Genomic DNA, 27,122 nt, shown 5'->3' on the forward strand with positions numbered 1-27,122 from the left:
TATTTTCAAAGGGGGTCCCAGCAAAAAGAGTTGGAGAGCCCCTGCTTTATAGCCCTGTTGCTAAAAGTACTGTGCCTGGTACCCAGCAGGAGCCCCCATAGTCCACAGCTGGGCCTGGGGACTCGATCTCCCCAGGCTTAGTGACCCCCTGCTCTCCTACAGCCTTGTACTTCAGGCCCTGGCTGCCTGTACTCGGTGCCAGGATGTCCGGTCTGCCACCTGCCTCGTGCTCTGGGCACTGACTGACCCACTGTGAGAGGCATGAGCTGGCACCAGTCCCCCACTTCCAGCAAACAAATGGAACTTGTGTCCTATGCAGACTGGAAAGGAGCCTTTGGCCTCTGGGGCTGGGCATGCTGGAGTCCCTGTGAAACTGGGTCTCCTGAACAAATTAGCAGCAGATGGGCTGTCTTGGGACAGACTTGTCAGCGTCCTGCCTCCATCTTCTGTGAAAGCACATGCCTTTCCACAACACTGAATTCACTGGCAGCCTGGGACTGCAGGAAAGGGGTAACAGCAGAGTCAGGGACTCAGATTGGTAGCAGCGCTAGGAGCATTTAAATCTTCCTCTGGCATAGCCGCCTCAGGAAGCCAGCACTTCCTGGGTCTTTGGATTGTGCTCACTTTGTGGTGTTGGAGTCAGCGTAGCCAGCTTGACCCTCTCCCTGCTCAGGGCTGTTAGTGCTGGTGACGCCAGCAGTGCCTGCTCATCTGTTGAGGGAGATCTAGGCTCAGGCCCCTTCTAGGACTGTCTGAATGTGAATCCCCATGGAGAGGAAAGGTGCCTGTGTGGCTGAGTCAGTGCCTCAGAGCTGTTGGCTGTGATGAATTGTGCTTCAGTCAGACCATTGCCCAAGCCCTGCTCAGCTCACACAGCACCAGGCAAGGGCCTCCCTACCTGACTGCTTCTCCCAGTCTTCTGCTCCCCACCTGACTGCTTCTCCCTGTGCAGCCTCTCAGGTGGGTTCCCCTCACCCCTTGCTTAGGGTGCGTCACTCTTCCTATTGACTACCAGGGGGCTGAGTGGCTTATATGGATTTTGTTTGGCTTGGAGCATTGCCACCTGTGCTCGACTCCTGGTGTCCCAGGGCCACAGCGGCTCTGTCCACACTGAAAACCCCGTGCTTTGGACCGTGGAAACTAGATCTGAGTCTTCTGCCCTTGAACTGCATGGAAGGGAAGGGTTCTCAGGGCTGGGGCTCCTGTCCCATGTGCATGCAATCTGGCGGCTCATGCTCTGCTTGTAGTGGCTGGATGTTGGGAGCAGAGTTAAGCCAACAGGAGCATTTATGAACAGCCCTGCTGGCCCTTCCACTATAGTGTCTATTGCCCTGCTGAAGGGCCTGGTGTACAGCTGGCCTAGGCCCTACTGCTACCTAGGCACTGCCTAGTGTAGGTGTAATCTGTCTTCTCTGTGGCCGGTAGAGGCCTATGCTGCTGGAGCTGGCCAAAGGGGCTGTTCATCACTCTGGATGTGTTGTCTTGTGGGCTGTTGGGCAGGACAGGTCACAGGCATGTTTTGTAACAACACAAGCAGCTGTTTCCCTGTGGAAGCTGGCATGGTGACAGCTCAGCATTATTACATAGAGTCCCCTCTCCCTCTTGGAAAGCTCCACTGAATACGCACTGCCTGCAACCTGCACTGTCCCTTTGCTGTCTGCATGGGCCACTGCTGTCAGGACAGAGGGGGCCCCCTCTCTTCTAACAAGCCGCTTGCATTCAGCCCTCTCTGTAGCACCACACACTGCTGTCTGCCCCCCTCATGTGCTAAACTCCTTCATCCCACTGTGCAGCTAGCACATGGGCCTGCGAATAGTGCCAGCAGCTGTGCCTGGATCTGTATGCCAATCTGTATAGGGGCTGCTCCAGGGTTAGGACTGCTGTGCTGGGGACAAAATGCTGTCACGTTTCTCTCCTACACCCCCTAACCACAGGGACTCTCACCCGTCTGCATTGCTGCTGGGGTGATGAGCTTATCACAAGCATCTTTGCACTGAGGTGGTGGTGCTGGGGGAAGATGATGAGGAGGAGGCATCTTTCTTGTATGCTTTAGCTGCAGAAAATGATCTTGGCTTCCTGCTGCTGCCTGCCTCTGTCCTCCGGCTGCTTGTGCAGCCCTTTTCTATACAGATTGGCAGTGCTGCTGACTCGGGATCTTAGTGCGAGTCTTGCAATATTTGGTGCAACTTTTTTTTTCTTTTAACCTCCCAACATCATGTGCTGTCAGGGGAATTTCAGCTTTTGTTTTAAAGAGAGTTTCTAGCCATCCTGGTTATGGAGAGAAGCCTAAAGGCTTAGAGACTAGCAGGTGTGTGAAAAACCTTAAGAGATGAGGGGCCAGGCTGATGATTTTTGAAGAGGGATGTGTGCATGTTGGTGGAGGAGGCTATGCTGGGTTGGAAATGGACCTTTTCGTTGATACATCAGTACAAAGCACATGAAGCTATATCATACTTGAGCACCTGTGTCTTGGATTGTCAGCTACCACTGACCTTTCACCAGCTTTCCTGGTGGTGTGGGACCAGCATTTTGCCTGGGCCACAGGCATGTGCAGTCTCTGGGCAAGCAGGCTGTTCTGCAGGGGCTGTAAAGCTGCCAGCACACTAAGCTCTAAAGCCAGATAGGGCTGTTGGGCTGCTATTGTAATGCAACCATTACTACTACACAAGCTGCGTCCAGTGGCTGAAGCCTTCACATGTGCAAGGCTGCACCTGCCCCTGAACCTCTCTCACTCTTGGCAAGATGCTTCTCTTTGGATTGAGCTGTGAAAGCTAAAGCAGCACTTGGCACACCTGCTCTCGGCGGTGCGTGACCCGCCAGCAGAGGCAACACTAATGCTGTGAGATTTGTGTATATAATACTGATATATTTTTAGTCTATGGATCATTACTGGCAATTGATAAATAAAGATAATCTTTGAGAAGGGGCCTGCAGGCACCTTGCTTCTCAAGGGCAAACTGCACCCACTTTGGCTTCAGGGAGAATTTTTTTTTTTAAACCTAAAGCACTTTTCCTTTCTCTTCCCCTTACCCTCATGTTACATAATGTAAAAGCATGAGGGTGGCTAGGTAAGGTCAGTGGTGCCCTGCTGTGCAGTGGCCAATTGTACTGCCCACAGCCTCTGACAGTAACAAAGTGGTATCTGCTGTCCAGGAGATGTTTACAACCAGCCTGCGTCATTGTTATTACAATAAGCTGGCGGTGTATGATGCATGAAAAAAGCCTGTCACCAAAGTGACTTCAGTTTGTGTCCCTCAAACAATAAAAACCCATTTTAAAAGTATCAGCTTCTAGATCACACAAAGCTTGTCTAATAGATTCCCCTGCCCCACATGAGAATATCAGCTGAGAGGTGTGGAGGCTTGTTGAGGGGGGCTGGCTTTAGAGCAGGTCATGACCCCTGTATGGAGCAAGCTCTGGAAACAAAACAGTTCATGACAAGACACCTCCCTCGCAACAACCAGGATAGCAACTCCGGAGTTGCAGGTCATGGTGGATAATCAGCTGAATGTGAGCTCCCAGTTTGCTGATCTGGCCAAAAGGGCTAATGCAATCCTGGGATGCATAAACGGGCCTCTTACTAGGAGTAGAGCAGTTATTTTATGTCTGGATTTGGCACTGGTGTGTCTGCTGCTGGAATGGTGTGTCCAGTTCTGGTGTCTACAAGAAGAATGCTAATAAATTGGAGAGAGGGTAGAGAAGAACTGCAAGAATGATTAAAGGATTAGAAAACATGCATGCTATAGATTGAGCTACCTGAGTCTATCTATTTAGCTTAATAAAGACAATGAAGGGGTAACTTGATTACAGTCTATATGCACCTACATGGGGAACAACTACTTCATAAGGTGCTCTTAAGTCTAACAGTAGAACATGCTAGAATGGCTGGAATGTGAAGCTAGACACATTCAGACTGCACAGGAAGTGTAATTTTTTCACGGTGAGAGTAATTAAGCATTAGAACAACTTCCCAGGCACTGTGGGGGATTCTCTGTCAGGGGCAATTATTTCAAGACTGGGGGTTTTTCTTAAACAGTGACTAGGAATTCCTTTGCAGGAGTTCTCCAGCTTGTGCCATCTGGGAGGTCAGTCAAGATCCCAGGTGTCCCTTTGGCCTGGAAAGCGTGACAGACTAGCCGGGTTTGCCTTTGAGCTGCCCTCAAAGCTACCTGCTGCTGTCTTCAGGGAGAGCCAAAGTGGGCAGGCACCAGCCGTGCCCACCAGCAGCGAGGCCTCCCTGCTACTGCAGCCCGGGGCCCTCCGCAGGTGAGCAGAGCCTGATTTTATAGGGACAGGCCCAGTGTGTGGGGCTCCCGCCTATTACCCCCACACACACCCCCATGCACCTAGCCTGATTTTTCACACGTGCTAGCCCTCCCCCTAGCAGCCAGCCAGGCTTTCACCCCCGCCACGCACGTCCTCTCCAAGTTCCGCCCCCCCAGCTGAGCCCCAGGAGCCGCCAGGGCGGCGGGGCGATGCCCCTGGGAGCTGGTGCTCCCCAATCAGAGCTGGGCCTGCGGCGCGCGCAAGCCGACTCCTGCTGGAGCGGAGCGCGAGGCCTCGCCCAGGGTCTGCCACCTACTGCTCCCGAAGCCTGCTCGAAGGGCGCCGCTCGCCTCGCCTCAGCAGCCTCTTTCAACATGGAGGCGGGGAGCGAGCGAGCCGTCGTGTCGCGTTCAACGTTGTCAAACGTCATCTAACTGCGCCGCGGGGCGGCCCTGGCTGTCACGTCTGCGGCCATATTCCGAGAGGCATCTGTTCCTTTGCCTCTCTTAAGATGGCGATATCCGCGCTACCGTCGCGCTGTCGATGACGTATAACAGCGCCGTGGGTGCTGGGCGGGCAGCAGCGAGCGAAGCAGAGAGCGTTTAAAGGGACCATGACCCAGCTGCGGCGGGGCCCGAAGCTGGGCAGGAGGTTGCAGCGGCAGCGGGGCCAGCGGTGCGGGGTGAGTGCGACGCTGCTGCTGGAGTATGGCTGGCGGTCTGGGCGTGGGGGAGGGACTGTAGTGGGGTGGGGTCTGGGCGTGGGGGAGGGACTGTAGTGGGGTGGTGCAGAAAGGGGGCAGTGGGGGCAGAGGGCAGTCCGTGGTTGGCTGGGCTGGGGGGTTGGTGGCATCAGTGGGGTGTGGGGAGGATGCAGCAAGGCTGGGTGCCAGTGCGTGACGGGCAGGGGGTGGGGTGCCTAGTTTGGTGGGGCAGTACCTGGCTGGTGGAGTTGGTCTGAGGGGCTGGGTGTGTGGCTAGCAGTGGGTCTGGTTGGAGGGCTCGTAGGGCTGAGTAGCTGTGTGCACCTGTGGGGGGTGTTAAGCAGTGGTTTGTCTGGGTCCATAGGCTGGGTCACTGAGAGGCCAGGGCGCTTGCAGGTGCGATGAAGTGCTGGCTGACTGGGAGAGCGGGTGTGGTGGGTTCCGATGGCACCGGCTGGTTTGGGGCCCAGTGAGGCTGGGTGGCTGATGGAGGGCCTGTTGGTGGGGTTGGGTGGCAGCTGCTATGGATTAGGGGCAGTGGCCTGGGGCATAGGCAATGGGTGGCTTGAGGCTTAGGGATAGTTTTGCTTGGGTAGTGCCAGGGGTAGCTGCTGGCACTGGGTTGGGGGGTGCTGGGAGGAGGTAGGTTGCTCCTGGTGCTGCTGTTAGGAGAGTCGCTGGGCGGGTGGGGGTGGGACGCACTGGGTGGGGCAGCTGGGGAAGTAGGCTGCGGTGGGACTTTGGTCGGCTGACCAGCAGGTGGGGCTGGCACTGCAACATTGGTGCACCAGCAGGAGTCCAAGGGTCACTGCCTCCCAGGTTAGCTCTGCACGTGGCCTGTATGGAGCAAGCGCTGCCACGCAGAACGGCCCCATCTCTCTCTCCACCATGACCAGTCCTCCCTGGGCTGCTGCCCTTATTAGCCGTATAGCAGAACACCCCCCAGACCTCTCCTTGGGGCCTGGCTCAGTGTGACTGTCGAACAGCTCCATGGCATGGATAAATCCCCCTCAGGAAGGATTCTTGCCTAGGCTCAGTGACCCCCTCCCAAGGGCAGAGCAGTTCATCATCTGCCTCCTGTTGGGTTCTGGCAGAAGGACAAGGCCCCTGCCAACCTGGCCTCTTAGTCCCTGCTGGTCTGGGCACAAGCCAGAGCATTGATTGCCAGGGGTGGGGTGCTTCTGTTCCCCCATCCTCATGCCAGAGCTCACTGTCACAGGGCAGCATGATTGACAGCCCCTCCCATCCCAGGAGGAGCCAGCTGGTCCATAAAAGGGGTGAGGGTGTCCGTCCTAGAGTGGACATGGGGGTGACTCATCAGCCCTGCTGTGCCTGAAAGAGATGAGTTGTGTTGATCTGTGGGGCAGTTATTCTCCCAAGCATCCCCTGGGCCTGCAGCTGAACTCTGGCTCTGTGAGCTTGGAGTCTGCTGGCATTGATGCTGCTCTCCTAGCCCTGGGTGTCAGAGCGAGCTTGGCTAGTGCTCTGAGAATGAGGGAACGGCCTGGCCAGCTAGAAGCTGGTCTGTGAGATCTGTGTTCTTTTCTGAGCCCCATGGCTCCCAGTCATTGTTGGCTTTCAAATGCACCAGCATGTGCCCCATCCTGCAGGCCTGGGGGAGCGCTAGGCCCTGCTGTGCCCAGTGATTCTGTTGCAGAGAACTAGAACCCCTGGCCCTCTCGCTGTGTCTCTCCCCTTCTCCTACATGGAAGCTGGCCCTCTAAGCGCACTCCCCTAGGAGATTTGCATTAGGCGTGTTTTGTAAATTGTGAAACTGAGACACCAAGAAGTCAAATGACTCCCAAGGTCACAGAGGGAGTTGGTGGCAGAGCTGGGAATGGAACCTGGAGTCCTGATCCCCTGCACACCAGCAGATCATGTTCCTCCAGCCCCCTGTGTGTTATCTGGTTTGACCTACGTGGTTCCAATGAAGGCCTGGCTGTTCACCTGTCTCTGTAGGGGCAGTGTGCATGACAGGCCAGGCTTCCCGGAGCCTAGGAGGTGCAGCTGTTTCCCTGACTAATGGTGGGGAGATTGAAGGCTAGGGCCTGAGAGGTGAGGCTCTAGAGGGGCTGCCCACCTGTGCCCACTGCTAACTCTCCACCTTCAGAGTGTTGCTTGGGGCCAGGCCTGGCAGAGCTGCAACCACTTCTGCACTTGCTGGAGAGGCTGGGCTCGCGATGTGTGTGTGATGCGATTAAAACTCTAATCTAATGTGACAATGCCCAGCAAACGGGGCTCTGCAGCACCAGCTGACTCACGGGGTGACCTCAGCTGAGTTGGCCCCGTCTGTCACATGGGGCCGGTCATGACCCCAGTAGGGACGCTGGGGTTGAGTAACTGGATTTTGTGGTAGATGTGGCATCTCTGAGTATTCATAGTAGATGCCCACTCTATTGGTGAGCTGCCTGAGTGCCAGTGTCACGACAATGCAGCTGCCTAGCTCTGCTGTGGGTCAAGGGCAGGGAGCCTTGCGGGGGGTGGGCACTCATGCAGCCCCGTGGCTAACCCGGGTGCAGCTGTGTGTCAGGAGCCCAGCTTGGCCAGATACCTTGTGTCTTAGTGCAAGTGCAGTGATGCCAATGCACAGACAGCCAGGCGACAGCATAGCCTGGGTATTAGGGCTGCTGCTGACAGCCGGTGTGGGCATGCTGTCTCCTTTGCTACGTGAGAGCCATGCCTGGCACTCCCCCTGCCAGCCACCCTGCGGCATCTCTCAGCAGGAGCCCTGCCTTTGAGCAGTGCTGCCGCTGCATTTGCTGCTCCGCTGCTGCTGTAGGATCAGATGTTGCTTCCTAGTGGGAAGCAGTTGGCAGTGCCTGTCCTGCTGGTGCCAGTCACCGGGGCAAAGTTTACTTGGCACAGCATTGAAAAGAGAAAATAGCAGAATAAGCACCAAGCTGGATACCAGCTCATCTGGGCAATGCCAGCCTGGGGCCCCAACTACAGCTAAAGAGAGATCTCATGCCTTCAGAAATCTGTCTGTTCCCAGCTCCCCCTCCCTCTCCATGGCAGCATGCCACGCTGTCAGCCTCTCCAGGGGTGCAGCCAGCATCCATCTTGCAGTTGCCCTGCAGCTGATTGGCCCAGTGCGGGGCCTGCTTCATTGGGCAGTTGATTTCCCTCCTCTGCCGGCCCCAGCTCTGACTAAGGCCATCGGCCCTCTGGAACGTCTTCCTTTGCATGTAGCTGTCGTCCACTCTCGGAGCCTAGGGAGGAGGGTTCACTCTTGCAGCCAAAGGCACAAACCCTGTGCACAGGAGCAAGGTGAGGCCTTGCTGCCTCCCAAAAGGCATTGCCATCTCTGCAGGGGCACCTGAGCTGCTCTCCTCACAGGCAGGCAGCTGCTCCCCACGTGCAGTCTCTGTTTCACACTGCACTTGTCAGCTATATGTCGTGAGCAGACACAGCCTTTAATCCAAGCAAAGACCTGGACCATGGCCCTGACCCGCCTGCAGCTCCAGGCCAGCCGTGATCTATGGGATGCCATTGCCGTGGGGCTCACACCAGCCACTGGGCAAGAGGGAACCTGGTTTTGATCCCATCTGGCAGTTCCTGTGGTCCTAGACAGCAGCAGAGGCAGGTCCAGGAGGCTGGGTGCTCTGCAGCTGGCAGACACTGCACTGAGCTCTGGGAGCAGCTCCGTGGGAGGGGTGAAGGGAATGCCAGGCTGAGTCTATGCTGCAGTGAAAAACCCACGACTGGCCCAGCTCAGCTGACTCATGCTCATGGGGCTCACACTGAGCGGCTATAGAATTGCAGTGTAGATGCTCAGGCTACAGTCTGGGCTCACTGGGACCCTGCGAGGTGGGGGAAATCCCCTTCTTGGTGGCTAGGTGGGAATGCCCCGGCTTTGGGGCTCCCCTTGTCTTTTCATTGATCCCTCCATTGCTGTGGCTCCATTTTGGCCAGTCCTTAATGGGCCATTCATTCCACTCCAGACAGCATGATTCAACACGTGCGAAGAAAGACCACACAGGGTCAGCCCAGTGTCCTGTCTTCTGACCGTGGCCAGGGCCAGGTGCTTCCGAGGGAATGAACGGAACAGGGCAATTTCAAGTGATCTGTCCCATCATCCCATCTCAGCATCTGTCACTCGATAGTTTAGGGGTACCCAGCACATGCCTCCCTGACTGTCTTGGCTAATAGCCATTGATGGACCCATCCTCCATGAACTTAGCTAGTTTGTTTTTGAACTTTTGGCCTTTGCAACATCCCCTGGCAATGAGTTCAACAGGTTGACTGTGTTTGACTGGGCTTCTTGTGTTCGTTTTAACCTGCTGCCTATTAACTTCACTGGGTGACCCCTGGTTCTTCTGTTATGTGAAGGGTAAATAACATTTCCTTATTCACTTTCTCCACACCATTTGTGATTTTATAGATCTTTATCATATCCCCTCTTAGTTGCCTATTTTTCCAAGCTGAAAGGTTTTATTAATCTAGCCTCACATGGAAACTGTTCCATAATTTTTTGTTGCCCTTCTCTGTACCTTTTCCAATTCTAATAGATCTTTTTTGAGAGAGGATGATCAGAACTGCATGCAGTATACAAGGTGTGGGTGTACTACAGATTTATATAGTGGCATTATGATATTTTCTGTCCTATTGTCTATCCCTTTCCCAATGGCTCCTAACATTGTTAGCTTTTTTGACTTCCACTGCACACTGAGGGGATGTTTTTAGAAAACTATGCACTGTGACTCCATGAGCTCTTCCTTGAGTGGTAACAGCTAATGTAGACCCCCATCATTTTCTGTGTATGGTTGGGATTATGTTTGTAAATGTGCATTACTTCGCATTTATCAACATTGAATTTTATTTGCCATTTTGCTGCCCAGTCACCCAGTTTTGTGAGATCCCTTTGTAACTCTTCGCAGTCTGCTTTGGACTTAACTATCTTGAATAATTTCACATCTTCTGCAAATTTTGCCACTTCACTGTTTACCCCTTTTCCCAGATCATTTCTGGATCTGTTTACCTCTCTCCATTCTGAAAACTGACCATTTGTTTCTATACTTTCCCTGTCTTTTACCCAGTGACTGGTCCAAGAGAGGACCTTCTCTGTTATCCCATGACTGCTTACTTTGCTTAAGAGCCTTTGGTGAGGGACCTTGTCAAAGGCTTTCTGAAATTCCAAGTACCTCATGTCTCCTGCTTTGCCCCAGGAGCATTTTAACCCTTCTGGACCCTCTGGCTATCAGTGTGAAGTACAGAGGAAAATTGAGGCGTGCATAGGATTAATAAAAATATTATGGAAAATTCCCACTTCATCACTCCTGAGTTGGCTTTCAACTGATGCTGCACGTGGAAATGTCTGACTTTGATCAGACTGTCTGCAGGCATGGGCTGTGCCCCTTGTGTGCTCCTTTCTCACCAATCTCACACTCGTGACGGCACAGCTGGGACCTGGGAACAGGGCTGAGCCTCTCCTGAGCACAGCCAGGGTCACTGCCTCTCAGGAGAACTAGTGGCAGCTCCTGGAGTCCCTGCCGAAAGGGCCTCTCAGGCAGCCTTTCTTTCCACACCAAAGCTTTGGGGTGGGAGGAGACGGCTGTTCTGGCAGGGATTTGTGTCCCTTGGGTCCAACCCCTTTGGTGCTGTGGGTGGCTATCAACAGTGTTACAGGCTGGTCTGTGAGCCTGTGTGGATGGGGCAGCTGCTCGCTGAGCCCACCCCTCATCCTAATTATCTGCAGCCTCTCCCAGGGCTCTGAGGGGGCTGCAGGGTGAGGGCAGCAATGGGCCTGGAGCTGCTACTGACTGCCATACCAGTGCTGTGGTAACACTGGGACTCTGTCTTGAACCTCCTTCACGCTGTCGCCTTGGGCATGGCCTTCGCTTGAGGGGGTGAATGGCTTTATTTTAATGTTTGAGCAAAGTTAGTTCTGCTATTTGAGCCCCACAAGGGGGGTCCCCACGTTGTGATGTGGAGAATGAATCCTGAAATTGTTACTTTCACACACTAGGGCACCCCACCCTTTCCCAGTCCAAAGGGCTCCAGGGGGAAGGCACCTACCTGTACCAAATTCACACTGTAGGGCTTGGGTGAAACCAGCCCAATTAATGTAAGTACTCACACCCTTTCCCAATTTGTAGGGCTCTGGGTGTATGCTACTGTGGGTTTGCAGGATCTTTTACCAGTGAGTGAGTCTTACACCATAATAACCTTAACCTCTATCTATTAACAATGACCAAACATAGTACACACGCTAAGCGTACGATGCTGTGCTCACCACTCCTGATCAGGCAGGCGGACTTTCCCTGCTGGCCAGGCAAGGTCAGTCTCATCTGGGTTCTCTGGTTGCTGCATGTCACGGTCGTGCAGAGGATTCTAGCAGCTCTGATCTTGGGCTGTGTCTTGGGGATGAATTCTTTCTTCTTCAGGTTTTTCCTTCTTATTTTTCTTGTTCCCCTTTTCTTCCAGCAGCTCTTCCTCGTGGACCCCAGTTTTATAGTGAAACTTGAGTCCTGCTTAGCTACACTGTAACCAATCATTTTACTACAATAATTCTTTAACCAATCAGACCTGACCACCTTAATTGATCACGCTTAGTTATGCAACAGACAGAAATCATTCAGATAAACAATGGAGAAGTGGGTACATAAAGACAAAACAATAAGAAGGGTAGATTTTATAACCACAACTGTTGATCAGTGATTCCTTGTCAGACAGAACGTTATCAAACACAGTTTGCTTTAAGCATTGTGACAAAGCTCTTCTTCTACGTTGGGGGGTCCAGCACTTCCTTTAGTGGTAGGTCAGGGAACTGCTTCACCCCTTAGTGTTTTTCCACCCTCTAGTGGTGGGGGAGGGTAATACAGCCTCTCTAAGAGGGCCGCTGCCTGCTGGGTCCCAGTCTTGTCTCTAGTTCTCAAAGACCCTTGCCTTTTCCCTGGGACTCTTGCCCTTACAGTGAATGGCCCAGTCCCACCCTCGACTACAGGCCCCAACCCAGGGACCCTGCAAGTAGCAGCCTCGTGTTGTGACTTCAGGAAAGCTGCTAGCTTCCCTGGGTTACTGCCCCGTGCCCCTCGACTTAATGTCCGTACCCTGCTCGGACAGGGACCCTTCTTGGCCTCCTTGCCAGGGGAGGCTCTTGACCCCTCACAGCCCCACTGGGCGTGGTAGTGCGGAACCAAATGTCCAGTTCTTTGAGTGCTTGCTCATGTCCATTCCATAGTAGGTGCGTGCGCGCCCTTTACATGGTTACCAGAACATTTTTCCCGTTAGCAGATCCCGTAAGGCCGGCTCTGGCACCCCCTGGAGCCCTTCGCACATACGGCGGTATATGAGGTGCTGCCAGCCCTATGCCCCCTCAGTTCCTTCTTTCCACCACTGACCGATACTGGAACTGAGTTCTTGCTTGCCTTGGTGAGTGCCTCTTAGCTGTAGCCTTTGTTTGTTAAGTAGTAGTTTAGATTGTTCTTAGTTACTGTAGTTGTAGTTGATAAGGTAGTCCCGTTAGGGACCTCCACCTAGTGTCGGGGTATACCCCAATCTCTGGGCTTTAAGCCTTGTAAATCCTGGGGGAAGGCCTTCCCAATTAGCGACTACCACGAAGACTGCTTAAAGTGTCTTGGGGAGTCTCATTGAAAGGACAAGTGCTGCATCTGCAAGGCGTTCAGCCCAAGAACTCAAAAGGACCAAGATATCCGGCCTTGTTAATGGAGGAGGCACTGAGACCAGCATTGGAACTGTCCCGCTCCCTTTCGGCACCGACCATTGGGTCGGTGCAGAGTGCTCCGCCGACACCGACTACATCGCAGCACTGGGCTTCCTCTTCACCGAGGAAGAAGCCCAGGAAATGTCTAGCAGACAACTGCTCCCCTGTGCAGAAGAGATCTAAGTCATCTATGCATGGTATAGGGTACACATCAGATTTGGAAATCTCATTCAGATGGTGAAAGTCATTACAAAAACCTCGTGGTGCCGTCGGGTTTAGGCACTAGCACAATCAGGCTGGACCATTGGCTGTGGGACTCTTCAATGACTAACATTTCCTTTACCTCAGCCTTGATTTCCTCTCTCTCTTTGCCTCTGGAACTCTGTAGGGTCTTATTGTTACCTTGGCCCCGGGGTTTGTGATGATGTGAAGTTAGGCCTCTGTTGTTCGGCCCGGCTTTGTTGAGAACACATCTCGATTTTGATTGACCATCTCAGTCACATCAGCCTTTTGGTCTGGCGTTAGGTCAGGGAATATCTTCACCTGCTTGTGTGGGTTGTTTTCCTGAGGCAGAGTCTCTAGGGTGACCTCACATGCCTCTTGGTCCTGCCAAGGCTTCAGGAGGTTGACGTGGTAGACCTGCTCTTGTTTCCAGTGATCCGGCTGTTGCACCTTGAAATTTACTTCTCCCACGGGTTCGACTACTTCGTAAGGCCTCTGCCATTGGGCCAAGAGCTTTCTCTCGGCTGTGAGTACCAGTACCATTACTCGATCTCCAGGCTGGAACTGTCAAACCTTCGCTCAGCAATTATAGTAGGTCTGCTGGGCCTCTTGTGTCTTCTCAAGTGTTCTCATACAATGGGAGTGACTCGGCTATTTGGCTACTTGGCAGTGACTTGACTGCAGTATGTGGTCAGTTATGTTTTTTCCCAGGTTTGGTTCTTCCTCCCAAATCTCCCTGGCAATGTCTAATATGCCCCAGGGGTGTTGCCCATATAATAACTCAAAGGGGGAAAACCCAGTGGAGGCCTGAGGCACCTCCCAGATGGTGAACATGAGGTAAGGCAACAGGGTATCCCAGTCTTTCCTGTCCCAACTCACTACTTTTCTTATCATAGTGTTGAGGGCCTGTTGAACCTCTCCACCAGGCCATTAGTCTGTGTGTGATAGACAGAAGTCCACAGGGCCTGTATATGATGCAGAGCACAAGTCCTTTATTAGCTCCGACATGAAGGGGGTCCGTTGATCCATCATGATCTCCTTAGGTAGCCCTACTCTGGCAAAGATCTTTACTAGCTCTGTTGCTATCATCTTAGAGGTCATGTTCTGTAGGGGAACAGCCTCCAGGTATTGGTGGCATAGTCCAGGACAACAAGTATGTTGGTGGCCTCGGGCCATCTTCTCCAGGGGCCCCATCAGGTGCATAGCTATCCGCTCAAAAGAGACCTTGATAATTGGCAGAGGAACCCATAAGTGTGGACGGGGGCTGTGTAGCTGGCACTCAGGGCAAGAGGCACAATAGCACTAGACCTCCTCATGTACTCCCGGCCAGAAGAACCTCCATAGGACCCGTGCCAGAGTTTTTTCCACTCTTAGGTGTCCCCCACAAAGAGGTGACTGTGGGCTAGGCTCAACACTGTCTTCTAATGCTTTTGTGACACCAGGAGCTGCTGCACCTCCTTCCCCTGTGTCTGTGTGACCTGGTACACTATATCCCTCTTGATTATGAGGTAGGGCCCCAATCCCCAGACTTTCTGTTTCATGGGCACCTCATCTATTTCCACAGCCACTCTCCTGGCATTATCGTATATCGGGTCCTCTGCCTGGTCTCGCCCAAAACTCTCCCTCACAGGACTGAGCTGTTTGAGCTCAAGTGTGCGGGTCAGTTTCCCCCTCCCCCCCTCATTCAATGGGGTCAGGCCTGGGATCAGCCTGAGGTCCTTCTCCCTGGGCGGTCCCCCTATGTGCTGCCCACATCTGCCTGCCTATGAGGGCAACCTTCTGGTCCTGGGTCAGAATCCGGGTACTTAAAGCCTTAGCGGGCCCTCTTTTCCCGCTTGGTTTTTCTGGTTTTCCCAGGAATGGGGTACAGATCCTGCACTATCTCAGAGAACAGTGGGTGGGGGACTTTCCACTGAGGAGGATTCATGTACCTCAGGATCCCGCTTGTCTTCCAACCCCTCTGGTGAGAGTAGGCTTCCAAACCCCGAGAAATCCCTTCCTATGAGGACAGGGTATAGGAGCTTAGGGACTACCCCCGCAGTGACCTTGGTGACATTTCCCTGAACCCTGACTTTTACTGGAATGGTGGGGCAATAGCTAACAGCCCCACATGGATGCAGGTAACCCCCATGCATTTGGCTTTCATCAACTGACTTCCCCGAGACTAGTGTAATAGCACTCCCGAGTCCACAAGTGCCGTGGTTTGCACCCCATTCAGCCTCACTGGCCTCATATTTATGTGGGGTCATCGCAACCCCTACAAGGTGGATCAGGGTGCAGGGGGCTGCCCAGCTTCCTAAATTACATTGCACGGGCTCCTTGGCTTTAGGGCACTGGGCTGCTATATACCCCAACTCCCCGCACACATAGCACTGGTACGTGGCCCTAAGAAGCCCTCTATTCTTTGGGCTAAGGACTCTGTAGTCCACTCTGCTTAGGTCACCCCATCCCTTCGCAGCCTCTGGCTGGCCCTGGGCTTCTTTCTTCTTTCCCCTAATCTTTCCCAGGTTCTCAGTTGTTCAAACTGCAGGGATCGAGGTCAGTGGCTTGACTCAGAGTGAGTCTTCCCTGGGTGGTCGGGAGAGCCCCCTGGCCACCAGCTGCCTCTCTACCAGTGCAACTACCTCATCGTAGGAGGAGGGGTCGTTCTGGCCCACCCATGCACGGAGGTCTGGGCGTAGTCCCCTCATGTATCAGTTGACAACCAGGACCTCCAGGATTTCTTCTGGACTATCGACCTCCAGTTGCAGCCACTTCTGCGCAAAGTGGGCAAGGTCAAACAATTGAGACCTCGGGGGTGTGTTTTCTTGGTACCTCCACTCATGACATCCCTGGGCTCTCATGGCCACTGTTACTCCTGATCGGGCCAGGATTGCTGCTTTCAACTGTGGGTTCAGTGGACTGTGAAGCCTCAGTGGATATCATGGTAGGCCTTCTGGGCTTCCCCACACAGAAAAGGGGCGAGAATGCTGGTCCTGGTGCCAGACCTCATGCAGTGCAGTCCTCTCAACAGTTAGAAGGTATGCCTCCACATCATCTTTCACACTCATCTTTGGTAGGTAGCTGGTGGCCCTCCAGGCTTGCGTTCCATTGAACCTGCAGGCTGTGGCAGTCAGGGTCTTTAGCTGGTCCCTCACCTCTTGCAGGAGGGCTTGGTACTGGGCTGCCTGAGTCATTATCAATTGATTAGTCTCTTCTTGCACCTGCATTGATTCCTGCTGGGCAGTCATCTGGGCCCTGGTGGCCTCTTGTTGGGCCGCCATGGCCTGTATTAGTGCCCTCACCACGTCATCCATTATGGTGAATGGGACAAAAAAAACCCCACCAAAAACAAAACACACGCCCCCTGCCAACATCGATTGTGACAAAGCTCTTCCTCTACCTCGGTGGGTCCAGAGCTTCCTTCTAGTGGTAGGTCAGGGAACTGCTTCACCCCTTAGTGTTTTTCCACCTTCTAGTGGTGGGGAAGGGTAATACAGCCTCTCTAAGATAGCCACTCCCTGCTGGATCCCAATCCTGTCTCTGGTTCGCAGAGACCCTTGCCTTTTCACTGGGACTCTTGCCCCTCCAGTGAACAGCTGGTAGGGGCTGGGGGGGCCCAGTCCCACCCTCGACTCCAGACCCCAACCCAGGGACCCTGCAAGTAGCAGCCTCATGCTGTGGCTTCAGGAAAGCTGCTAGCTTCCCTGGGTTACTTCCCCATGCCCCTCGACTTAATGTCCGTACCCTGCTCGGACAGGGACCCTCCTCTTGCCAGGGGAGGCCCTTGACCCCTGACAGCCCCACTGGGCATGGTGGTGCCAAACCAAATGTCCAGTTCTATCTTCCCCTTCTGCAGAGTCTTTTCCTTCAGGCCTCTAGGCCTGGGAAAGGTTCTTTGCCCTCTTCTGGCAGGGTTTTCCCTCTCCAGTCTTTGTACCTGCAGGGTTCTCTTCTGCCAGCGTTCTGCTCCTTCTCCTAAGCCCTCCTGGTTTCTGACAGCGTCTTGCCTACTCACACACTCTCTGGTAGCTCGTCTCACTCCCAGCTCTAGCCACACCCTTTATCCTCAGGGGAGGCTTTTAACAAGTCCCGGGCAGGGCCTTGGTTGACACCAGGTGTGTTAATTAACCTGGCGTAACCCCTGATCAGCTACTAGGGGCAAGGGACTTGCTGAGCCTGGGGCTGATATATTGAGATATATATTCTAGCACTCTCCAGTAGCCATCTAGTCTGATCCTGTCACATCATCTTAAGATCTGTTTCTTTATCTGGTGCTGGTAGGTACTATTAGGACAGTAGCACTTTCTTAACAGCCCGCTATTAAATTGTCTTGATGTAATTTCAGGAATGTGAAAATGTGACTACCTGCTACTTAGCTTACGGCTGCTGTCTCTCCTAATATGGCTGCTACTGCTTAGCCCAAGAAAAAGGTCTAAGCTTAGCCAAAAAATAATGCCTCAGACCTTACAGTCCCTTCCTAAAAGACGCTTTAACCAAACCAGTCATTACTATTACAGGAGACCAATATTCAGACCTGTTGAGCTTGGGCTTGCCTCCTGGGTATAATTAACAAGGGTCTTATTGACTTTGCATGCTGGCTTCCTGTATTCTCTGAACAGTTCTCTTCGTCCAGCAAGCCAAAGCTATTATGCTTACTAATAAAGCCAATTGGATTCCAATGGTCACTGCAATGGGGTGAACCATTATATTTAGCATACCAGTTACAGAAGGCAGCCACCCTAATAACGTTTCCCACCAAGAGTGATGTCTTGCATCTGCGACAGTTTGTAGCACTTGAGTGATTTCTGTATAATCATGTTGTACTTCAATATGTATTTGTTCTCCTCTCTGTGCAATATATTGTAACTGTGTATGTAACATAGGATGGACCAACATGCCTAATGTTACAGGCATTACATCGTGATACAACTGTGGTTTAAACTTTCAGGTACAGTCCATATAGGTACACAGTATTCAAAATCACAACTTTTAATCTTGGTAATGCAAAAACATCTGTTAACTAAATAAGTCATCATAAAATATAATTCACTATCATCTACTACTAATATTGGACAATGACTTCTAACACAAACCCATCCGCTGCCTGCAAACACAACAGCTGAGTTTTGTTCAGTGACTATATTAAACATACATCTTTGGGTATCTTTGTCTTTTAACATACAAACATTCATCTCTTTCTTGTAGATTTTGATCCTCACACAAACACATCCCAAATTTTCATGGGCCACACACTGAAACATGTCAATAATTTTCCATTGTTGATGTTCTTAATATGCCCAGGAATGATGACCAACAGAATACATAATCAAATCTTTTTAGTTGGATTCCTACAGATACTACTGGATATATGTCAATAGTGAGACTGGGGTGTACAGTTATTACATATGCTCTAAGAACCATTTGGTCTTTAATCAGTATAAAGTTTAACAATTCCACCATGCCATTAATTGTTTTTCCCCTTCTGTAACATTTTTTGACAATTTTTTTTATTTCCAAAGGCAAATTTTCTTGTATGCCTTCCTGGATTATTTGAATGACCAATTGCTGATTTTATTTCCTTTAGTGCTAAGGACATATTTTCTTATCTTGTATCCATAGTTCCTGCTAAGAGTAACAGATCCTTTCCCCCTTGCTCTTGCCACACTGGCAGTATTTCAGAAAATAATTGTTGCCCCATTCCTAATTTTGACAAGGATGCACTGATGGGCTTTCCCAAGTCCCGTATTTCAGCAGTAACATAACTTTGTTTGCCAATACTCTCTGTTAGCAGCATCCAGTATTCCAACTCTTAACCCATTTCCACCCGAAACAATTTCCAATATAGCCCTGGCAGTCCTTTTCTTTATGGATTTTTTGATATACCATAATTTTAACCATGCTCCTCACCCCTTATGGAGAGTTTGCACATATGGGGCACATTTAGGTACGAATTTGGACACATTTAACCCAGTGAGATCAGCTCAATTTGCTTTTGAGATTGTATTGGAGGTATAATAACTTGTTCCCTATGATCCCGTTTTACCACATGTGGTCCATTTAATGGATGTCGTCTTGATTTTTTTTTTTTTTTTTTTTGCCTACCAGATTCAGTAGCAATTATTTCAACATTTAATTTCATGCCGATATTTTGCAATATATCTATCTATATTACACCTAGGTGGGCAGGGATACTATGAAGATGAGTTAGGCACTAGTACTGTCATTGCATTTTGGGTTGTTTCTTAGTACATTCGCTGCCCTGTGTTTCTTTAGTCCATTCTGAGGGTCCTCTTCCCCTATATCCCGGATGTCCACCTGTCGGTGTGTGTTTGTCAATTTCCTGAAACTTGCTGATGTTGCTCTGAGGGAATAGTCAGTGTGCCAGGCCTTGAGTCCCAGATCTGGAGCAGGTGAGGCTCATTGACATTAGGATGTTAATGGGATTTAATGTCCCCTCCTGGCTGCCAAGCAAACCCCATTACTTTTACTCTTCCACATTTTGGGATGAATTCAGGAATCTTAAAAAGAATGACCCTTTCTTGTTTCTATACGAGCTTAAGCCAGTTAGTATTATATAGTGTGGCTTTAGGCCCTGTACAATTTCCTAGCATAGTATTAGAGTATCCAGTCATTAAAGACAACCTGGATTTTCCATGGCTTAAGCTGTGAAGAACAAAACTGTTTTAGCCATGGCTTGTTTAATTTCTTTGACCAGATTTCCACCCGGTATATTGTTGGCTGGCCTTCTCTGCAATGTTTACTGGGCCTTCCCATTTTATTCCCAAAGAATGATCTTGTTCTGCAAATTTTCAATACAGCACCTGATCTCCAACCTCCCATTCAACTGGCTTTTTTTGCCCAGCCAGCCTTTTTTCCATCCTTTTTTTCCATTTAGACCCAGTTCTGCTATTTCGTTGTGGATTTCCATTAATACTTCCACAAGGGACTGGATCCGCTAGTCATTAGCACTTTGGGTTGCCACCCATCTGGAATATCTACATCTAGCCACCATTGTTACTCCCTTTGTAGCAATGACGGGAACATAACCATGACTCGCTGAGACTTACCTTAGAGCCATTAGAATCATGGGCAGTTTTTCATCCCAATCTTTTCCATTTTCTTTTTTCATTTTTCTTAAAGCATCTTTCAGAATGGGGTTCGTCCGTTCCACTTGTCTTGAGGATTGGGGGTGATCCACAATATGTAACCTTTGCTTAATGACTAATATTTTACACAGTTCCTCCATAGTTTCCCCAATGAAGTGTGGCCCTTGATCTGAATCAATTTCCTTGGGCAGCCCCACCAGCTAAACACTACACTAAACAAGTGCTGGGCTGTAGTCAAAGCTGTTAATTTTTGTTGGGATGGCTTCTATCCATTTTGTAAAGGGATCCACAATTACCAAACAAGTATTGTTATTCCTTGGGGTAACTGAGAGAGGTCCAATATAGTCATAACAGACTTGGACCTTCAATCCTTTGGGAGCAATGGGACCTTTTAGTACCTGTGAGTCTGCATTGATCAGAGCACATTGCAAACAATTATTACACCACTGCTTTATATCTTCCCGTAAGGTAGGCCCACCACCCAGTATCTTTGACTCTTTCCACAGTTTTGTCTACCCCTTGCTCATGCACATATTGAATCAATTCAGTTCTGAGTTTCTTAGGCACTTTAGGCTGTTCCCCACAGTCCAAGCTATGCTCAGTGACCCACACTACCCCTTCGAGGTCTTTATGTATGTGTCATTTTCCTCTGATTGTTCCTGACTTCAGTAATTGTTCAATTTTTTTCATCCCCTTCCTGTAGGGCTTGCAGATCCAATGTCTCTGGGCTTGTTACTTGTTTTCGTGCTCTGGTTAAAACATTGATTAACTCCTCTTCCTCGCCTTGTGTTAACAGGGCCCCTTGTTTGGTTAACACATCTGCCCTGTTCCAAAATCCTTCTTCATCTCCTGGCTTCTGAGGTGCTTTCACATTTGTTACTTAAGTATCCCCCTTTCTACCCTTTATTGAAACTGCTGCTTGCTCCCAATATTGCCCATGAGCCACTGGCTTTCCATCTCCTGCGTACATGTCCCTAGCTGCCCAAATGGGTAGGCACCCCACTACTGCCCTGTACACCCAGTCTGAACCAGTAAATGTTGCCAGGGTACGTTCCTGATTCTCCACCTGTAATATGGTTAGTACTGCCACCACCTCTGCAGCTTGGGCCAAGTGTGACTTTACTGGTCCCTTTAGCTCTCCTGGCACTATAAAAACTAGAGCAGTTATAGAATCTTAGAATATTAGGGTTGGATGGGACCACAGGAGAACATTCTAGTCCAACCCCCTCCTTAAAGCAGCACCAAACCTAACTAAACCATCCCAGCCAAGGCTTTGTCAAGCTGTACCTTAAAAATCTCTAAGGATGGAGATTCCACCACTTCACTAGGTAACCTATTGCAGTGCTTCGCCACCCTCCTAATGAAGAAGTTTTTTCTAATGTTCAACCTAGACCTCCTTCACTGCAACTTGAGACCATTGCTCCTTGTTCTGCCACCCCTGAGAACAACCTAGCTCCATCTTCCCTGGAACCCCTCTTCAGGTACTTGAAGGCCACTGTCAAATCCCCCCTTACTCTTCTCTTCTGAAGACTAAACAAGCCTAGTTCCCTCCGTCTCTCCTCATATGTTATATGCCCCGGCCCGTAATCATTTTAGTTGTCCTCCACTTGACTCTCTCCAATTTATCCACATCCTTTCTGTAGCGGGAGGCCCAAAACTGGACACAATTTGGCATTGGTGAGGGCCACGTGGAGTATAGAGGGGAATAATCACTTCCCTCAATCTGCTGGCAATGCTTCTACTAATGCAGCCCAATATGATGTTCATCTTCTTGGAATAAGGGCACACTGTTGACTCATATCCAGCTTCTTGTCCTCTGTAACCCCCAGGTCCTTTTCTGCAGAACTGCTGCCTAGCCAGTCGGTCCCCGGTCTGTAGTTGTGCATGGGATTCTTCCATCCTAAGTGCAGGACTCTGCACTTGTCCTTGTTAAACCTCATCAGATTTATTTTGACCCAATCCTCCAATTTGTCTAGGTCAATTTGAGTCCATTCCTACCCTCCAGGGTATCTACCACTCCCCCAGTTTAGTGTCCTCTGCAAATTTGCTGACGGTGCAATCCACCCCATTTTCCAGATCATTAATGAAGATGCTGAACAAAATTGGCCCCAGGACCAAGCACTGGGGCACTCCACCTGTTACCAGCTGTCAACTAGACATCAAGCCGTTGATCACTACCCTTTGAGCCCGATGATCTAGCCAGCTTTCTATCCACCTTATAGTCCATTCATCCAACCCATATGTCTTTAACTTGCTGGCAAGAATACTGTGGGAGATCGTATCAAAAGCCTTGCTAAAGTCAAGGTATATCACATCTTCTGCTTTCCCCACATCCACAAAACCAATCAGATTGGTAAGGCATGACTTGCCCTTGGCAAATCCATGCTGACTGTTCCTGATCACCTTCCTCTCTCCCAAGTGCCTCAAAATGGATTCCTTGAGGACCTGCTCCATGATTTTTCCAGTGATTGAGGTGAGGCTGACTCGTCTGTAGTTCCCTGGATCCTCCTCCTTCCTTTTTTTGAAGATGGGCACTAGATTTGCCTTTCTCCAATCATCCGGGACCATGAGTTTTCAAAGATAATGGCCAATGGCTCTGCAGTGAGATCAGCCAACTCCTTCAGCCCCCTCAGATGTATTGCATCCGTCCTTGTGGACTTGTGCACGTCCAGCTTTTCTAAATAGTCCTGAACCTATTCCTTCACCACTGAGGGCTACTCACCTCCTCCCCAGTCTGTGCTGCCCAGAGCAGTAGTCTGGAAGCTGACCTTGTCTGTGATGACCGAGGCAAAAAAAGCATTGAGAACTTCAGCTTTTCCCACATCACCTGTCACTACGTTGCCTCCCCCATTCTATAAGGGGCCCACACTTTCCCTGACCACCTTCTTGCTGCTAACATACCTGTAGAAACCCTTTTTGTTATCCTTCACATCTCTTGCTAGCTGCAACTCCAATTTGTGCTTTGGGCTTCCTGATTTCACTCCTGCATGCTCGAGCAGTATTTTTATATTCCTCTCTAGTCATCTGTCCAAGCTTCCACTTCTTGTAAGCTTCCTTTTTGTGTTTAAGCTCATGAAGGATTTCTTTGTTAAGCCAAGCTGGTCACCTGCCATGTTTCTGCTATTCTTTCTGCACGTCGGGATGGTTTGTTCCTGTGCCCTCAATAAGGTTTCTTTAAAATACAGCCAGCTCTCTTGAACTCCTTTCCCCCTCATATTAACCCCCCAGGGATCCTGCCCATCAGCTCCCTGATGGAGTCAGTCTGCCTTTCTGAAGTCCAGGGGCTGCATTCTGCTGCTCTTTTCTTCCTTTTATCAGGATCCTGAACTCTATAATCTCATGGTCACTGCTGCCTGGTTTCCACCAACTCCCCCTACCAATTCTTCCCTGTTTGTGAGCAGCAGGTCAAAAGGAGCACGGCCCCTAGTTGGTTCCTCTAGCACTTGCGGCAGGAAGTTTTCCCCAACCCTCTCCAAAAACTTCTTGGATTGTCTGTGCTCTGCTGTATTGCTCTGCTCTCCCAACAGATGTCAGGGTGATCAAAGTCCCCCATGAGAACTAGTGATCTGGAAACTTTTGTTAGCTATCTGAAGAAAGTCTCGTCTACCTCCATCCTCCTGGTCTGGTGGTCTATAACAGATGCCCATGATGACATCACCTTTGTTGCTGTCATCTCTAAATTTAACTCAGAGACTCAACAGGCTTTTTTCTAGTTTCATACTGGAGCTCTGAATAGTCATACTGCTCTCTTACATACAGTGAAACTCCTCCACCTTTTCTTCCCTACCTGTCCTTCCTGAACATTTTATCCATCCATGACAGTGCTCCAGTCATGTGAGTTATCCCACCAAGTCTCGGTTATTCCAGTCACATCATAGTTCTTTGACTGTGCCAGGACTTCCAATTCCTCCTGCTTGTTTCCCAGGCTTCTTAAGTTCGTGTACAGGCACCTAAGATAACTAGCCAATTGCCCTACTTTCTCAGTATGAATCAGGAGGTGTCCCCTGTTGCACCCTCCTCCTTCTGCTTCCTTCTGGTGTCCCACTTCCCGACTTGCCTCCGGCTTAGATCTCCATCCCCTGGTGAACCTGTTTTAAAGTTCTCCTCACTAAGTTAGCCAGCCTGTCTGTGAAAATGCTCTCCCCTTTCTTCGTTAGGTGGAACCCATCTCTTCCTAGAAATCCTTCCTGGAGCTGCACCCCTTGGCCGAAGAATCCAAAGCCCTCTCTCTGATGCCACCTGCATAACAACGCATTGACTTCTGCAATTCGATGGTCCCTACCTGGGTCTTTACCTTCAACAGGGAGGAGGGAGGAGAACACCACTTGTGCCTTAAACTCCTTTATCCTTCTTCCCAGAGCCGTGTAGTCTGCAGTGATCTGCTCAAGATCATTCTTGTCCGTGTCGTTGGTGCCTACGTGGAGAAGTAGGAAGGGCTAGAGGTCTGAGGGCTTGATGAGTCTCTCAGCAGATTTCCCATCACATCTTGAATTCTAGCTCCAGGCAAGCAGCACACTTCTCAAACTTCCTGATTGGGATGGCAGATGGATGACAAACCATGTCTCTGCATGTCCACAAACCATATCTCTGCATTTTTCTCCTGAGCTAACTTTAGAGTGAGTTCTGATTTCACTGGCCACTCCAACTTTTTGTACTCTGGGAAGGGACAGTCATGCTCCAGCCCTTGCACTACAAGGCCATATGGCACAGGGGATAGTACCTTTCCCTTTTCTAGTTATCCCTCAGTTTACAAGGGCCCGAGTCCATTGTGCCAACCTCGGATTAGAAACCTGCCCTTCTTGCGCTTTTCCTGATACTCTGTATTTCAATGGGGAATGTATTGTTTGTACTAGGAGTGGATTCTCCAATTATACATTCCCAGTGCTGCAAGGCCCACACTAAGGCCAAGCACTCTTTCTCACAGGGGGTAAAATTTTGCTCCGTGTAAATTAAGTGTTTAGTGATCCAAAGTCACAAGTTGTAACTTCCCTGTACTTTGTTTCTGTAATGGTGCTGCTCCCAGTGCTACATCAGTACTAGCCAGTTGCAGGATAAATGGTTCTTCCACCTGTGGATACACAAGGGCTGGGACCTGGGCCAAATCATGTTTCAGGGTCATTAATGCCTTTGTTTGATCAGGCTCCCACTCCCATTGTCACCCTTTCTTTAGGAGACAATACAGTGGGTGACTCTTGTCAGCATACATTTCAATAAAATCTCTCACAGTTTAGGGTTCCCAGAAGGGCTCTTAAGGGTGTCACATCAGTGGGGGCAGAAAGTTTTCTAATTAGTTCCACCCGTTGTGCATCTGGCGTTCATCCCTCCTTTCCCAGTATAACCCCTGGATATTTTACTTCTTGCTGTACCAATTGAGCCTTGGTTCTGCTAGCCTGGACTCCTGTTTCTTGGATGATTTGTAGCACATGCTCAGTGACTGTACCAACCTCCTTCCTATTGTTCCCATGCCCCAATATATCATCAACTGTTGGTCTTCAGGTGCCAATTTTTCCCACATCTTAACCACATGGGAGTGACAAATTGTGGGAGGAGCCCTTGTGAAACAGAACTGTTGTCTCCTGTAAGTAAAACCAAATTTGTATCAAGACGCAGGGTGTAACAGAATGGCAAATACAGCATTTGCTAAGTCTGTTGTTGAGAAGCACTGTGCTGCTGCTAGTGCAGCAACAACTTCTTGGTGCTTAGCCACCACTAGAGCAGTGGCAGGGATTCCTGTGTTTAATGCTCTAAAATCCGCTGTCCTTTTCCAGGCCTTCCCGTCCCCTTTCAGTACAGGCCAGACCGGGGCATACTGGTACCAGCCATTTGCACAATAACAGACTTTCAATGGTAGATTTTATTCCATCCTCTGCCTCCTGGGGATACTTCTAGTGACACTGTGGAGGGGGGTCAGGTCCATGGATTAAAACCTCAGCATCAATTTTCCCACTGTCCAATTTATTTTCAGCCCATATGCTGGGAACCTTTTTCACCATGCGTCTTCTTCCTTTGCTTGCCCACCTTAGAATCATAGAGTTCGAAGGGACCTCAGGAGGTCATCTAGTCCAACCCCCTGCTCAAAGCAAGACTAACCTCAGCTAAATAATCCCAGCGAGGGTTTTGTCAAGCCGCAATTTAAAAACCTCTAAAGATGGAGATTCCACCACCTCCCTAGGTAACCCATTTCAGTGCTTCACCACCCTCCTTGACAACCAGGGCACACTGCTGACTCATATCCAGCTTCTTATCTACTGTAACCCCCAGGTCCTTTTCTGCAGAACTGCTGCCTAGCTCGTTGGTCCCCAGTCTGTAGCTGTGTATGGGATTCTTCCGTCCAAAGTGCAGGACTCTGCACTTGTCCTTGTTGAACCTTATCAGATTTCTTTTGGCCCAATCCTCCAGTTTGTTTAGGTCCTTCTGTATCCTATCCCTACCTTCCAGGGTATCTACCACTCCCCCTAGCTTAGTGTCATCCGCAAACTTGCTGAGGGTGCAATCTACCCCATCCTCCAGATCATTAATGAAGATGTTGAACAAAACCAGCCCCAGCACCGACCCCTGGGGCACTCTGCTTGTGACCGGCTGCCAGCTAGACATGGAGCCATTGATCACTACTCATTGAGCCCTATGCTCTAGCCAGCTCTCTATCCATTTTATAGTCCATTCATCCAACCCATACTTCTTCAACTTGCTGATAAGAATACTGTGAGAGACCATATCAAAAGCTTGGCTAAAGTCAAGGTATATCACGTCCACCACTTTCCCCACGTCCACAGAGCCAGTCACCGCTTCATAGAAAGCAATCAGGTTGGGCCTTTACGGCTGCACACCTGTGCCTAGCATGAATGAAGGGAGTGGACATTCCTGCTGGCTGTTATTTGCCCATAGGAACCCGTTAGATAAATCCACGAGTCTCCCCTCGTTAAGGTAAGGCAGTCCCGATATTCCATCCCCTTGACCCCCATTCCCAGCCTGATCCCGCTTCTGAACGCAATATTTCACTCATGACTCCTGATTCCCTGCATCGGTCAGGATTAGTCTTGTGATAAATGTCTCCACTGTCTCCCCTATATATGATACTAGTTGTATCCACTGTCCCCAAGCACACATCCCACATACTGATGCACTGGTGTCAATTAACATAGTGGGGCATGTTTTGTTTCCCTAACCTCCCCATTGTTGC

General features: G+C 50.3%; 1 protein-coding gene across 1 annotated transcript in view; it reads left to right on the forward strand.

The window, feature by feature from the left end:
• The first annotated feature begins 4,866 nt into the window (after positions 1–4,866).
• PNPLA6 (patatin like phospholipase domain containing 6) overlaps positions 4,867–27,122 on the forward strand; it is a 66,706-nt gene continuing 44,450 nt past the window's right edge. Inside the window, exon 1 of the mRNA XM_067544586.1 lies at positions 4,867–4,948. The gene's annotated coding sequence lies outside the window, so the exon portion shown is untranslated. The remainder of the gene's footprint in view (positions 4,949–27,122) is intronic.

The sequence above is a fragment of the Emydura macquarii genome, unplaced genomic scaffold (assembly GCF_026122565.2).
Source record: "Emydura macquarii macquarii isolate MOO-44397 ecotype Brisbane River unplaced genomic scaffold, CSIRO-AGI_Emac_v2 contig_1002, whole genome shotgun sequence".
NCBI classification, from domain to species: Eukaryota; Metazoa; Chordata; order Testudines; family Chelidae; genus Emydura; species Emydura macquarii.